General features: G+C 37.6%; 2 long non-coding RNA genes across 2 annotated transcripts; one reads left to right on the top strand and one right to left on the bottom strand.

The window, feature by feature from the left end:
• Positions 1-6,146: 6,146 nt before the first annotated feature.
• Positions 6,147-8,447, bottom strand: LOC137464579 (uncharacterized). The gene is made up of 3 exons (XR_010994287.1): positions 8,156-8,447; positions 6,727-6,833; positions 6,147-6,293 (listed from the first exon to the last, which is right to left on the bottom strand). It is a non-coding gene; the product is annotated as an uncharacterized lncRNA (long non-coding RNA).
• Positions 6,217-9,094, top strand: LOC137464580 (uncharacterized). Its single transcript, XR_010994288.1, has 2 exons — positions 6,217-6,380; positions 8,443-9,094. It is a non-coding gene; the product is annotated as an uncharacterized lncRNA (long non-coding RNA).
• Positions 9,095-10,887: the final 1,793 nt, after the last annotated feature.

Here is a 10,887-nt window from a genome sequence, read left to right as displayed (position 1 = left end):
ACTTGCAGACCCTAGGCTTACAAACACAAATTCTGCAGGTATCTGGAGGGACATACATACTTTACTTATGCATCCAAATCAGCTACGCTGACCACTCTTTTAAATTTACTCACAAAGGTCTTGTGAAATTAGGTGACTTAATTTTATAGAGTAAAAAGCCGTGTTTTAAGCTGAGTGTAAAAAAGCTGAGTGCTGATGGTTTTCAGCTGAAACCTTCATTTTGAAGAGCAACCTCACATTAGCAAGGAGCTGCTAGAGAAGAAAGCTTTGTTTTCTTTGCAGAGGTAACTCTGAGAACTTCATCAGAGTGCATCTGGGCACAATGATAGCACACTATTTAATACTAGTGGATAAACTAGCAGAGGGAGACAAAAGAAATTGTGAAATCTTGTGTAGTGGAGAGGCTTTTATTATGCTACACATCTATTGCTTGTGACACCTGAATTTCTGCAGGTTTCCAACCAGTACATTCTCTTAATCAGTAACCATAATAGCGCTATTTGTTTGCACTCCCATATAAGAAATTAAAATGGAGACTAGAATTGTCTTTGATCTTCTTTACTCTTTTCCTGTAATTTGTTCTCCTATTGTTGTTCTGTATGAAAGGCTTGCTACCTTGCTACAGCAAAGTACTTTGGGGCAGGTCATACATGTGAAGGCTAGGACTCAGTGCTTTTCTGTCACCCGTAATTCCAACAGAGTGGGTGATGGCCCAGCCTTCAAGTTCCTGCCACTTCCTGGACAAGAACTTCCATCATAAAATACAGGCTGAGCACTCTACTGTTTTAAAGAGTCAGAAATACATTGCACATGTAAGTGCATATCTTCTCTAAAAAAGACTGAGCATGTGAATTTGATATTTGCAGGTGGGAAGTTACATAATTGTCAGGAGACAACTGCATGCAGCAAGACTGATCCGATCCCCTCTCAGCTATGGCAACTCACAACAGGTTAAACAAGATACCACATGCAAGGTTTTTCTACATGATTGCACATTTTACCTTTCAAATTCTAACCTGAAATGTCAGTGATAAATATTTTTGTTTGTTATACAACTCTAGTGGTGTAGTTGTTTTTACTATTCCTCTTCCTTTTTATTATTATATGTGGTTAACCCCAGGATTCTAGACGAACCTTTGTTTGTTGTATTACACGTGTTAATTTTGCTTATTGCACACATTTTTCCCTTTGCATGACTCAAAAATAAGGCACAGTGAATATGTGGCAAGTAGCCACAGCTAAGAAAGAGTCTAGGGATCCACAGAGTTGTTTGTTCAAAGGACAGCCAGGACAAAATTGGTTTGCAGAGTTTTTTCTTTGACAAGAAAGCATTCTTTTACAGAAGCATTCTTGAAACCTGGACTGTAATCTGTCTCATGGAGAATGTTTGCTTGCTTGCTTCCTTCTTCTTTTTCACCACCTAAATCACCAAATGAAAGGGTATTTATGGTCTAAAGAACTCATAAGCCTTTTTTGCTGCAGCTATTTCATTTAAAAGAAAATAATATAAGATTACCAGGACCACAAAGTGGGAAGAGGTTGTCTAGAATTTTTTTCTGATTCTTTCTTCTATGTGCTGTGCATATAGGCATGGAAAGGGACAAAGATAGACACAACACATCTTATTAAACAGATAATTTTGTTATATTAGTCCACAAAGGCAGAGCTAGAAGACAGTGGGACTAAGTAAGTGCATGGAATACTAATGTTAAAAAGGAGAAATATAAACAGGCAAAGCTAATTGCAATTGATGAGATTACCAGGGAGCATTGGAAGCTGTTAAGTCAGAAAGAAAGGAGGACAAAGAAAAAGTAGAAAACTGAAAAGAATGCAGACAAGCAAAGCTATAAAGGCTAAAAGCTGTAAACAGCAAGAAAGGCACTAAAGAGGAGAGCAATTAAAACATTTATGAAAATAATATCAGGCCATTAGTGATTTCACTGTTAAAAGAAGGATTGGCTTTGTCTGATAAAATGAGGCTTACATCCACTTATTAAGCAAAGAGCAAATGTGGATCATAATGAAAATTACACCACCTACTCTGTGGATAATGATCCAGTTTTTTCAGAAGTTACAAGAAAAGTGTTAAAGGAAATTGAAGAAATACCTTTTCACTCAGTGATTGTTAAAACTCACCTGAAGAAATTATTCTGAAGTTTCTTTTCTTGTCTTTCTGTCTCCTATATGAAAAGGGAGGAAAATTATCATTCCCAGTTCTTAGACTGAAGAGCATCCATCATAGACAAGTCTGTCTATGATGCCATTGAGTCCAGGAGGTGAGAAAATCATGCTACAAGCTTGAATTTCCAAATGAGCAGACCAAGCTTTATTGCACATTGTTTGGTGTATTTTCAATTCTATTTTTCCTCATGAGCAAAGCATAGAAAATTTGAAGATGGCAGATATGCTCAGACATTAATTGCTGTTTCAATTGCTCTTGTTCAAGATGTCTCAATAACAGTCTTGTAAACCACAATGTGAAACAAAAATTCAATTCTGGACATTTTATTGGAAAAAAATGGAGCAAATCAACATAATTAATAGTACTGCAGTATTTTTAATCTTGAGAAATGCTTTAAAGAACCACTTAGACTTTCTTCAGACAATATATCCAGCATAGATTTGTTTTCCAAAAGGAAAAATCCCCCAAATTGTTTTAACTAATTATTTTTAATTATTTACATTTATATTAAAATAAGTAAGCTAATAATGAAAATACCTAACTAATAAAAAATAAATTAATATAGTTATACTAAAATATGATCTACAAATAAACAGTAAAATAAAATTTATTAATATTTATTTCAATTTTATCTTTGTGTTATTCATTCATTGGCTTAGGGATTAGATGAATGTCCATTGAGTCTGAGAATACCTCCCTCTCCCATTCTGGAAAGCTCAGGATTCAATGCCTAGTGGGATACTCTTGCCTGATATCCAAGTCACACTTTTGAGAAGCCATGCTGAGAGGCACCTCTGGCCTTTGTACAAAAAAAGTGAATTATATTATTCCTGGATTTTATAAAGTCTTCAGAGAGATTATATTTGGGATTAAAGAATGCTGACTGAGAGAAACTAGGACAAAGAAGAAGCTGCAGAAGTTTTGGCAACTATATAAGAAATCACTGAAAAGATTTTAGCATCCTTGCTCACCCCCTCTGAAACATTTGCATGCCTGCATTTATTGGGAAAAAAAAATAATAGTGTCTGTTCTCATGCATATATGATGTTCATCTGGACACTGCTTTTTCATATCTTTTTCATTTCCCCCAAGACTTTGCTGATTCACTGCTTTTATTTATAATAAATTAAAAATATTTTGTCCTGACAGATACTTGAGATAACTACACTTCATGGTGTGAGAACTGGGCTGTCACTTATTTCTGTGGACTTCCTAGTATCCATATTAGCTCCTGCAGAATTCATAACAATATTTTATTCTATAATTTGGGGAAAACAACAGTATGTGGAAATCTATTTTTGAAAGGTCTTAACTGTCTATTAAGCTGGACAACACCACCAGAGAAAATTAATCACAACTTTCTGTGATACATCAGTTGTGAATTAATTTATCTAAAGTGGATATTGTTTTTTATCAAACAGCCTTTAATTAACAGAAATCTTACAAAGTATGCTGGAACACAATATGCAGATCTTCCCTACATACATTTTCTTCTAGGTTTTCATGGCATTTTTCCTCAGCAGTCTCAAGGTTCTTCAGCCCAGTGGTAACCACTGCTTCTTTTACAGCAGTGAATCTGAAGGCAATTTTTTCACTAAAATATTGAAGATGTCCACTAAACAGTAATTCCCAGCTTTTTTTTTTTTAAGTTATTAATGTTATTATGGTGTAATTTCCTGCTTGTGTGAAAGTACAAGCAAGCAGCCAAGGACAGATGGAGGAAAGAACATCTCAGCTTGTTTCACCACCAAACATGCAATGCAATTATAAGCTGTAGTACATGCAGGTTACCTGTCTTTTAACTTCAGTGAGGCAAACATGAAGAAGACATGAAGTTGTGACTTGAAGCACTGAAATAAATGTTGTAACAGCAGAAGTTGGGCCATTTTCTGTTTCAGTCTGTACGGGAAAGGTGGCATTTTGCCTGCTGACAATGTGCAGGTGAAATGGCAGAGAAGGATCAGTGTGAGCACATGCTGTTTATTTTAGTGCTTCCAGATGTGTGTACTTGGAAGCTGCGTTTTCTCCCATGTGATCAGAGGTCAGGAATCCCTTCGAACTACAGCACTGGCAACCAGCGCTGGCAACCAGCACTGGCAACCAGCACTGTTAAAGCAAGTCTTGATGGAATTTATGGAGATTGAGATACTTTTGGAAAGACATCACTGGAGATTCAGGGATTGCCCACACTGAGATGTTTTGGAGTCATCCTTAAGGATAATTTCACCTCCTAGTTTTCTATAGGTTGTCACAGTCAGGTAACAATTAGCCTGAAAGGAAATCATTTCAGTTCCAAGAGCAGTTTCTGACAATAAAAGACTTTGCAGAAGTTTAGCCTACTAGTTTCATCCACGTCCCATACTGTACATTCATTACTCTTTGGGGCACACCACAAAGTCTTTCTTAGGTATTTAGCAAGTCTGCAGGTTTCTAAGAGAATGAGCTGAAGATTATAGGAGACTTTGCTGATTTTTTTATGATGTGCTATTGCTGGACCTTCTTCAGGAGTCTGTGAGAATCTGTTAACAGGAAAATTCATAATAGGCAATTTAATGAATAAGGGATTTTACTGGGAAATACTACATTTTCTGATTGAGTATTAAGTTTTAGAGGATTCCAAGAAGTCTGAAGAGTTACCAGGAAATAAAATAAAAATGAATTAAATAAATAATTTAAATCAGTAAGAGAGGAAAGTACAAAACAAGGTCAAGTCTGGATTGAAATGTTTAACATTGTTTAAAGAGCTCCATCACTAACTCTTCCCTTGACAGGCTTATTCCTACAGCAAATATTTTTTGAAATATTTCTTTCCATGTGGCATTACCATATGTTTTATATTGCTTAGTTTTCCATAAACAGAGCACATACACACATTTTACAGGCTATTGATCTTTTTCCTGTTCTGAACAATGTCTATGAGAGTTTTTCTCCTGACTTTTATGGGAAAGACTTTTGGTTTTTAGTTTTGGTTTGCTGTTTTCTGTTTTTTGTTTTTTTTTTTAAGAGTGAACTATATCATGTCCTGTTGGTATTTTTTTAAGCTATTCTTTATAGTGACTAAGTAGAGTCTAATAGACTTTCTTGTTTGGAAGTACTTCTGTCATTCAGCTATCCCAAAGGCTCATTTCAGTAAATGAGGTCTACCCAAAGCTCTGCTACAGTCACTGAGGTCATCTGGGACACCTCAGCTTTTTGTGGCTAGTACACATCAAGGCCTTGCTTGTCATCTCTTCATGCACTGAGACCACCAGTTTGAACACTTCCACTTTTACCATGAGAGATATAAAGTAGGAAAACTACATCTCATAAGGTGTGCAGTTTAGCAAGGGGAATCACAGGCATGAATGTATCTCTGAGCTGCTGTCAGACACAGTTAGACAATTAGCCATCGGATTTTGTTTGCTATAATGTCAGCTTCCCTTAAGTAGAGAAGAGCTGAGGGAAGAGACCACAGAAGTATGTCAGGAGGTTAAAGCCGTACTATGAGGTCCATATGCCATTCCTGCTGCTGCAGAGGTCTCTGCCTTCTTAGCTGCTAGCTGATCCTCTCCAGACTCGTGTCACCTTGCAGACAGAGACACCACAAGTGCTTATGTGCTGTTCTGTAAGCTGGGATCAGGAAACTGATACACCTCAGAGACTGCCCTTCTCTGTCTCCATGTGTTTCAGATGGATCAGTTTCCTTGTCTGCTTTTAGTCTCTGCTTCACAAGTGCTGCTTCTGGCAGGCTGCTGGTCAGCACAGTGGAGGGAATGGGCAACATGAGGTGTGCATAGGAATGGTTGTGATTTTGCAGTACTGCCAGTTTACAGGTGCCCAATCCTGCAGCCTAAGATTGTCAATAAATGATAAGGCTTCATGACACAAGGGTTCCATGGATTCTTTTGTCTTATAAATTAGACATGACTGAAAAATTCTGTATACTACTGGTACAGAAATTATAAATAAAGTAGGAATGGAAACACACAGGCAATGCAGACTTAGAAATAATTTACCAGAGCTGCATTTTTCTCCTTTCTGTCTCTGTTCACAGCATGAAGTCATTCAGTTAAGCCCTCTCTTTATTAAAATAATCTCTTCTTAGCTGTATAGGATGGCCTTTTCTTATGATCTGTTCTAATGACAGAAACAATATACAATAAAGATCATATGTGGATGCAGGATCTCCTTTGTCAAGATTATCCCAGGTAATGCAGAGGTGCGCAATTAATATATCTGTTCAACAGAGAAGACTTTCATCATGTATATTTCTACTAATTCACAAAAAGTTATCATGGTAGGGAAACACTAGAAAGGGAAAACTGATTCATATTGTCATACTCTGAAAGGATTGTGTGCAATTAGTAGAACAGTAATGAGAAAGTTAACTATTATATTCCTCTATATTTCTCCACACAGACTATCTAGCTGATTATAACTGGAGGATTGTTACCAGAGGAACACTTTTACAAATGCCTTATTTCCCATGACCTGTCCAGGAAAGACCTGTAAAGTTCATTTGTACTTAAGGAAAGAGAAAAGAACAGAATTTTCCATTACAATACCATCCTAAACCTTCCTTTTAGGGCCATGTCTTTCAGAGTAATACACCATGATGATACACATTAGAGAACTCCCACTTCATAATTATTCTTCTAGCAAATGGTAGCCACTGGAAAACAAACAAACAACCCAACCAAACAAACAGAGAACAACACCACCCACGGTTGCAAAAGCTTATGTGAATCATTTGAATAGCATTTGTCTCTAGTAAATATCATTGTAATGAAAGAAAAAAGTGGTGCCAACTCATACAACTGATTTTAACCTCTGTTCCCAATGGGTCAAATGTTGACATGGCCAGGGAGCTGTCAAAGCTGGTAGGGCTAGAGGAGTGCAGTCCACTGGGGTGTGAACAGCTTCCACCATCTAAACAAATCCCTATTTCATGTTGACTCAGCTGCTCTTGAATCCTCAGTTTGTTTTGCCTTGGTGAGGTCTAAGTTTTAGGACCTTGCCTAGAGCAATGGTCTGTTTACATGTGATTTTTAAATGTTGGCTACTAATTGTATTGTACTTGAAGAGACCTGAACTCAAAGTCTTGAACAAAATTTTATGTCTCTTTTCATCTTACCATGCAACAGTAACACCACAAAAAATAAAAAAAAAGTCCTGTTGCTTGTCATGGTTGATAAAATAAATATGTTTTTCAATCCGTTAGTGATATAGTGCTTTCAACAGAGGAGTGAATAATACCAGGTGTTCTGTGGGATAGAGACATTGTACTCACATTTCGTTTCATAGGAAACCATGGAATAAAGCCATGTTTGCACTCTATAGCTGGAAACAAAGAAGTGTATACTCTTGAACTGGCTGCCTTCAGTGTGAAATGTGGAATGAGAAAGGTTTTGTTTACTGTGAAGAATGTCACTACCAAGTTTCTTAATCCTTTGTCAACACCGAGCTAATTCAGCTTTCATAAAGACAAGGTAGGACAATGAGCAAATGGATCAGTTACATTCTTCTACTATCGCACTACATTAACATTGGAGTTTACAGGTTGCTCTGCTGAAAGGGCTGTCTAAAATTTATGTTTCACAGGGATTTTTTTAGCTAAATCATTGGCAGACTATGCTTTAGGAATACAAACAAGCAACGGAAGATGTCTGTGAAACAAACATGATGGTTTTGCAGTGATCTCAGCTGTGCAGTAATAGCAATTAAAAGCTAAAATATCTCAATGGTCACTACAATTAATGCCATTAAAGTAATTAGACCCAGCAGCTGTAGGGTCAAATAAAGACAGCTCTGTAAATGACAATATGGCAAATGAAAATTACTGACATTTTCATCTAAATTTTATTCCCTAAATTATCATCTTAACACTAAATAAATAAAGCTATGATAATTCAAAGACAGATTACAGACGGAAACTAGCGCAACTACTTGCTCCAGAATGTTAAAATTTAAATGTAATTAATAGCCTTTACTCACTGTCTCTGGTTATACATGGCATTTCTCATTTACATTCCTTTGCAAGATGCTGACAGCACTAAACATCTGAGAAGAAAGATCTCATCCACTGGAGGAAAATGGTTCTTCATGTTATAGTGCTGATAATGGACATGGTTGCTGCACTGTTCTAATAATAATGACCAGGAAAAGGAATGTGGGAGAGGGAGGCTCTATGCTGTTTTCTTTTCAGTTTTGTGTTCCAAGCCTTTCCTGGAGTCAACGTGAAATGTAATTGCTCTTTTGACCTCTATCTTCTCTCTCCCTAGGTCTGAGGAAGAGCTACACTGGTTGATTATTGCAGGAATGAAAGGCCCTCTGACCTTGCCGACCGAACGCCTTGCTGCTTTCAATGTTGCCCATTATGCTGAAGGCAGGCAACTCCTGGAGAGAGGCTGAAATCTACAGGAGCACTGCTCGCCGGGCAGGCTGCCAGCAAGGGCTTCAGCACACACGGGAAGCCAGCTGGGGGAGGGAGAGGGGGGAGACTATATCAAAACATTGTTAGCACAGGGTATAAAGAGCTCTCAGATGCTGATCACAGATTGCTTCTTCATTAGTAAGACTTTACACCATCCACCTGAAATGAAAAGGAGCAGAGACATAAGGGAGAAAGAAGAGTACAGTGATAATGTTTTTACAGTGGAATCTGGCAGTCATTAAATTTTAAAAAATAAATAAATTAAAAAGCCAACAAACCAAACAAAAAAACCTGAGCCCAAGCCCACAATTTTCACAAGAGTAGACAGATTGTTGCTGTATAAGGATCCATTGAAAATACTCCTCCAAGGAAAACGGGTCAAATATTCAGTTGCTATAACTATGCTAAACTGGAAAACATTCACCATAAAATCTTCCATAGAATATTTCTGGAGCTGTAAAAGGTTGGAAAACATACCAAATGCTGTGTTTGACAGATTCTCTCGCTTTTCATATGTGCATGTTTTTATATTTACATATATTTCAGAAAACCAGAATTCACAGAAGTAATAAGATATTATTTGAAATTATTTCTTATTACTCTGACTGTAACTTTCATTGCCCTAAACCAGCCATAATGACTGGCTGAATGAGGTTTGTAATTTGACCCAAAGTTAATAAAGAGACTCAGGTGGAGCTCCTGAAGGGCACTGATAGTTTGAAGACAGCCCATTTTAAATGAAGCTGCCCAAAAAGATGTTCATATAACATGGGCATTTCATTTAGAAGCTGAGTTTATCTCAGCAGGGCCATCAGTATTTCAGTGTCATCATGACTTGAAGACATGTGTGTCTTGTGTGTCTCTAGTGACTCATACCACTCTAATGGTCTAAGCTAATGCATCCATCTTGCCTTCCAGTGGGAGAGCCGCTGCCTTAGGACGACAAACACAGCACACATCATGGATCCAGTGGCCACGCTGCACATTCCCCAGCCATGACGGCTTCCTGCGTGTCCTGCCAGGCTGTGGACAGCGGTGATGGCTGCTCTTTGTGGCAGCAGAGCCAGAATATGCTGGCAATCCCTGCACTGCCCCTTGCCATTCCCTGTCTCTATTCTAGAAAGCAAGGCACATGCCATGTCTTCACAGGCACTGTCTGCCTTGAGAAGCTGGTTTTATCAGGTCATTGCTGCTCAGAAAGCGAAGCCCTGCACTATACTGATGCTGTGCTGCTGACCAAGAAGCCTGGAGGAAGAAAGACAAATAAACTGGTTGTAAATCATGACCAGAACTGGGAATATATTCTCCTCATTGCTTGGGCCAGAGTGTTTGGACCAGCAAGGGAGAAACAAAGAAAATTTAAAAATAGTTAATGACCTTTATTTTTAGAAGGAATGCTACCTATCAAGATGGCATGGAGGTGATCTGAGTTTATCTAAGTTTATCACCAATACATTCCATGCAGTTATATCTCTAAAGGAGCTCCATATCATCAAATTCCTGATTCCTTATTGGAATTTGTGACTATGACCAACACTTTCATTCAACTTCTCTGTGATAAATAAATCTGACTGCATACCCCAAAACTTTCACAATAAGACTTGTTCTCCAGTCTTTCAATTTATCTTCTAATTCTTTCCGCATTTTCTCTGGAATATCAACAGTTTACTTGAACAGAGTGCTCCTCTATGAACTACAGTACTAAAAATATTTTGAACCTTATTTGAGAATCACCCAGCTTTGTTATTCAGTTGACTATTCCCCATAGGCCTCCACTCATTTTCAGAGCTGCTGAAGTCCTCTACTCTGAAATACTGCCTTCTATTATTCGTTCCAAGCTGAATTGCTATATGGTAGGTCTGGTTCTTTTCTCCTTCCTTTTGTTGGAAAAAGAATAGCCATAGTGTTGTGTGAAAATGAAATAAGCCATGCTTTAAAATACTATGTGTAAAGAACCTGAGTGAGCAAATATAGGGGATCCTTTTATGCAGTTACCATACCTTCAATAGCTTTTCTATTGAATAAAGACAGATTATATTCTGTATTTATATTGTTTTATTAACATTTTACCTTATATAAAAAGGGCATTCATATTGAATACTATTTTTGCTATTATTTTTATTAATGCCCTGTACATTTCAAGAAGCAGTTGCCAGGATTAGTGAGGGAAACGGGAGCACATTGTACAGGCAGAATTGACATAGTAACAACAATGAAGCCAGGTGACCAGGAGTCTAACACACAAATGAGAGTAAATATATTTTCTTCAACACACTAAGGAACTGAGGACTTT

This window comes from Anomalospiza imberbis, chromosome Z (genome assembly GCF_031753505.1).
Source record: "Anomalospiza imberbis isolate Cuckoo-Finch-1a 21T00152 chromosome Z, ASM3175350v1, whole genome shotgun sequence".
Classification (NCBI taxonomy): Eukaryota; Metazoa; Chordata; class Aves; order Passeriformes; family Viduidae; genus Anomalospiza; species Anomalospiza imberbis.
The sequence above is the reverse complement of the archived record's forward strand: the minus strand, read 5'-3'. Positions and strand labels throughout refer to the sequence as shown.